General features: G+C 51.1%; 1 protein-coding gene across 4 annotated transcripts in view; it reads right to left on the bottom strand.

Annotated features, from left to right (window-relative positions):
* RACGAP1 (Rac GTPase activating protein 1) overlaps positions 1-3,205 on the bottom strand; it is a 35,982-nt gene extending 32,777 nt beyond the window's left edge. Inside the window, exon 1 of one of the 4 annotated variants that reach the window (XM_024737175.1) lies at positions 3,191-3,205. The gene's annotated coding sequence lies outside the window, so the exon portion shown is untranslated. Of the gene's footprint in view, positions 1-444; positions 461-629; positions 742-3,190 lie in introns of those variants that run through there. The other 3 variants (XM_024737179.1, XM_024737173.1, XM_024737176.1) reach the window with 3 other exon arrangements.
* Between the last annotated feature and the right edge of the window lie 1,733 nt (positions 3,206-4,938).

Below are 4,938 nucleotides of genomic sequence, written 5' to 3'. Positions count from 1 at the left end.
CTTAAACCTCTTTCTTCCCAAACTATAGTCTGGGTAGAGAGGCATCCTGGGGCTGCACCTGTAACGGAAAAAGCATGAGAACTGATGCCAGAAAGCATGGATTCGATTCCAGCTCGGCCACCTATTAGACACGAGATGTTGGCTGGTTTTTTAATCCCTCGCATTGGGAGAGCCCCACGCACCGGATGGTTCAGGGATGCCAGCGAGATAACGATTGTAAACGGGCCTCTGTCAGCCGGAACGCGCCGTCGGAGGATGCGTTAGCACCGCTGCGCCCGCCCTCGCGGCCGCACGAGGCAGAACCCTCACCCCACTCCGGCGCGCGGGAGCAGCTAATGGGATTTATGCTAATGTGAGGACGCGGATGACCGGCCGAGCGCGCCGCCCCGCCGCCACCCGCGCCCCACCTCTCGCCCGGCGGGCCGCCTGCCCAGAAATCGCTACCGGGGAACTGGCACCGTCGGTCGCTGGGCAGTGGGGGGCCTGGCGGGGCGGGGCGAGACTGGGCCCGTGGCGGCGGGCCGTCTAGTCGCCGCCCAGTGTTTGTCTTCATCCTCTCTCCCCCTCTCGGTTTTTATCTCCCAGTTCCTTCTCATTTGCTCTCCATCTCTAGAGGTCTTACACCCTACCTCCAGTCGAGAATTACTGTTCCCTCCGTCAGTTACACCAGGACCTCTGGAGCACTTCCGCGTTCCAGGCAGTGCGCTCAGCACCGGCGTGGGGTGGGGTACAAGCGGCGCAGAGTGCGGAGGTGGGGACTGTGTTCTGGGGATTCGGGGGAAGCAAGCCCATTTTTGGCTGGGAATCAGAGAGGAAGAGGCGTCAAACCGAGCTTTGAGGAATAGATAGGATCCCAACGGGGAGGGGAGTGGGAAGTGAAGTAGTCAGAAGGGTTAAGAGAAAAATGGAGGGGACAGCCCTGGTGGCGCCGTGGTTTGGGAGTCCGCCTGTCAATGCAGGGGACACAGGTTCGAGCCCTGGTCCAGGAGGGTCCCACGTGCCCCGGGGCAACTAAGCCGGTGGGCCACGACTACTGGTCGTGGCCCTGCGCTCTGGAGCCCTGTGAGCCACACTACTGAGTCTGCGTGCCACAGCTACCGAAGCACGCGCGCCTGGAGCCCGTGTTCCAGAGAGAGGCTCGCAGCAGCGAAGAGTGCCCCCCCCTCGCTGCAGCTGGAGAGGACCCGTGGGCAGTAGTGAAGACCCAAGACAGCCAAAAATAAATAAATAAAAATTTAAAATAAATAAAACAGGAAAACTGACATGAGACCCAGCAATTTCATTAAAACAAAAGAAAAAAGAAAATGGAGAAGTAAATCCAGCATGGCCGAAGTGCAAGGATCTTGAAGGGGGATGGTAAAGACTGGAGGGAATTTTGAAATCACAGTATGAGAGACCTTGAATACCAAGATGAATAAATTAAGATGAATTCTCTAGGCACTAGTGAGCCATTGAAGGTTTTTGAGCAAATGGCAGGTGCGTACTTCTTCCTATTCTCTAAGAGAAGGAGCAAAGCATAGTGGTAAAATGCATGGGCTCTGGAGTTATACTGGCCCTGGTTCAAGATCTATCTCTATCACTTATGACCTGTGTGATGGGCAACTTGATTTATCTGTGCCTCCATTTCCCTATCTATTAAATGGTGATGATAATTATAGTCTAAAGGACTGTTGGGAGGATTAAATGAGACAGTGTTTGCAAAACTCTTAGCACAGTGCCTGGCACATAGTAAGTGCCCCATAAGTATTAGTTATTATTACTTTGTGTCTCCCTGTCTTCTCTGTTTCTTTCCTCTCTTTCTTCTGATTCTTTCCTCCCTCTCATTGAAAACACAGAAACAAACAAAAAATCTTCCTGAATCCGTGGTTTCCCTGCCCCGTGCCTAGGAATCACCCTCTCACAATGAATAAAATGTTCAATTAAATCAGACTCTAGTAGAACCAAGTCCCCTTCAGAAACACACCTGTGCCTCTCCCAGGTGCCCAGGCTCAGCAGAGCCTTGCTTGGGGGAGCAGGTGTAGTTATCGAGGTCCTGAACTCATCTCTACTAGATTCCAGGCTCCTTGAAAGTCGAGACCACAGCTCATCCACCCTAACCTCGTCCCACTTCTAACAACGTACCTGACGTTCAGAAGGTCCCTGCTGTAGACCAGTGGTTCTCAAGCATGCATCAGAATCCCCTCAAGGGTTCTTGTTAAAACAGATTGCTGAGCACCACTGTTAGAGTTTCTGGTCATTAGGTCTTTGGTGGGGCCTGAGAATTTGCATTTTTAACACATTTCCAGGTGATGCTGTTGTTAGTGATGTGGGTACCACACTTTGAGAAGCACTGCTCTAGAATAGCTGTTGAATGGCTACCTCCAAGAAAATAAAGTAGCTTCACCACCCCTTTCCTATGCCCAGCTCGTCATGAGTATCCAAAATATGGATCCAAGGCCTAAAATCATGAAGAGTGAGACTCAGGAATTTTCTAAAAACTTCCCAAGTGATTCTGATGTGCAAACAGGTATGAGTTCCACCAGCCTTGTATTGCCCCCCTGCACTCTCCCCCCGCTGACACTCCTGTATTCCCCTCCTCATTGTGTCCACCTCAGCTAACCCTGACCCAGCAAGGGCTACTGCCTGCCTGAACTTTACTCAGAGGACGCTTGGCTACTCGCGTTCAAGGTGGCTGGAACTGTAGGGAGACAGGCTGCAAAGAGGAAAGTAGCTGGTTCTGAAAAAAGACCAGAGATTTATGTAAATTGTAACAAGTAGCACTTACTACTAACTCTTAACCCTAAAAGTTAAGTCAAGAACCAGTGATCGGAGTCAGGCCTGGAATCAAATCTGGGCTCTCTCCCTCTCTGCTCAACTTCTGTTGTCTCCCGTGTTAAATGAGAATAACAGAACCTACTTCACAGGATCGATTTGAGGATTAAAAAGGAGATTATGGATGCAAAGTTCCCTTCCTCAGTTGTTGCTATTTATCCAGAATTTTCACACACATTTTATTAGATTCTCAACAGTCCTGTGAAGCAAGAAAGGCATTATTCCCAAAGGGAGGGGAATGTTCAACTGCTAGTTCCCTCCCATATTACAGATGAGAAAGCTGAGTCTCAAAGAAGTTAAATGACTTGCCTGGAGTCTGTGCGGTTTGGGTAAATAGGGGAAGAGCTGGAAGCAGAGCGGGCTGCTCCTCTCCACTTACTCTCTGTTTGTTCCTTTGCCATCTCCTTCCCGTGGGCCCCTTTTACAGCTCCTCTAGGTGTGTTTTACCAGAGCTGAACGGAAGGAAGTGGGGGCGGAGTCCTCTCTGCACCTCTCGGGGATGGTCCTGCTCTCCCGCCCACCACCCAGCCCTCTGCCTGCAGCCTCCTCCCTATTTCGGCCCCTATAGGACTGATACTGGCAGTCTCTGTGGCAAATATCTACCCTGAATTCAAATTCTGGTGCAATCCCCTCATGCGTTGTGTGAATTTAAACAGATCTCTTCCCCTCTCCAGGCCTGTCTTCTCATCTGTGACAGAAGGAGTGGTTTAAATCCATGGTTCCCAAATTTAGAGGCCTTGGAGTGATCACAGGAGATTTAGCTCCTGGCTCCATAAAGACTGTGAGTAACCCATCTGTGTGTAATTAACTGACTGTGTAACTGTGTGATTGCTGGGGGATGAATAAAATACAAATGAGCTTTAATGATGAGATCCAGAGCTCAGTCATTATGTGTTTTCTCAATCAACAGATATCAAAAATACAACAACTGGAATTCCCTCTCAGACCAGTGGTTAGGACTCAGCACTTTCACTGCCGGGGGCCTGGGTTCAATCCCTGGTCAGGGAACCAAGATCTTGCAAGCTGCGTGGAACGGCCAAAAAGAAAAATGCAACTACTAACATGTCAGGGCCTTGGAAATGTTTTGGAATGAAAAAGTTTGGTAATCCTTTGGAGGCCCTTGGAGCTGCCATGCTACAAAGTTACAAAAAGAGAAGGGGCTTTCCGCCACCAGGGGGCGCTGCATCCCGGTACTATAATGGAAACTGAGGGCCGCGCGTGAGAGGGTGGTTCCAAACTGGGAGAGGGTGTGGCCTTGGGTCTAGAGACCACAACTGAGACCTGTTACACATAAGGCTGCGTGAGGGAGTTGTACCTCCAGAGCTGGGGGAGGTAAGGGACCCAGAGGCGACTCAGCACAGTGAAGACACCTAAGTTCCATCTAGTTGCACCTTGAGCTCCAGTTCCTGGCCTGGCACATAGAAAAATTCTCACATTTCACCTCAGCTATCTCCAGGCAAGGGAAGGGACTGAGGAAAGAAAAGGTACCAAACACGGCACGGATGGCCATCCCGAGTGAGTGGTCTTGGCACGAACCTCAGGAGTGTGGGGAACAGGCGGAGATCTGTGCAGGCAGGGAATGCTTTCTGAAGGTGGAGTTGGGGGCAATCAGAGAGGAGCAGAAAGGTCAGCAGAGGCGTTCAGTCATAATCCCACAGATGGTAGCTTCAGGCAGAGATTCTAAGAAAGGAATCATTATGAGAAGACCTTTGCTGAGATGTGGGCCTGCCTCGCCTGGCAATAGGAAGCAGCAGCTCACGGCCAGAGGGGAGGACAGGAGAGGCCGGCACCCTCCTCCACTGTCACCCTCCCGCCTACCCCACCCCAAATCTGCTGAACCCTGGGCAGAGTTCTGACCCAGCTCAGGCTCTCCAACCAGGAATTTCTCCCTGGCAAGGGCCAGAGAACCTTGAAGAGAGAAGTAGGTTCCCACACAATATACCCCAGAGGCTGAGGTCCTGTCACACTCATAAACTGTCAGGATCCAGAAAAGTTTCCAGCTCAACCTGAAGGTGCACACAGACAGACAGGTGCTCACCTTGACAAACTCTACCCTGCCCTGGGACAGACAGACATAAACACACACACACACACACACACACACACACACACACACACACACACACA

The sequence above is a fragment of the Neophocaena asiaeorientalis genome, unplaced genomic scaffold (assembly GCF_003031525.2).
Source record: "Neophocaena asiaeorientalis asiaeorientalis breed wild unplaced genomic scaffold, Neophocaena_asiaeorientalis_V1.1 scaffold134, whole genome shotgun sequence".
Lineage (NCBI taxonomy): Eukaryota > Metazoa > Chordata > Mammalia > Artiodactyla > Phocoenidae > Neophocaena > Neophocaena asiaeorientalis.
Note: the sequence above shows the minus strand (reverse complement) of the source record. Positions and strands in the feature narration are given on the sequence as shown.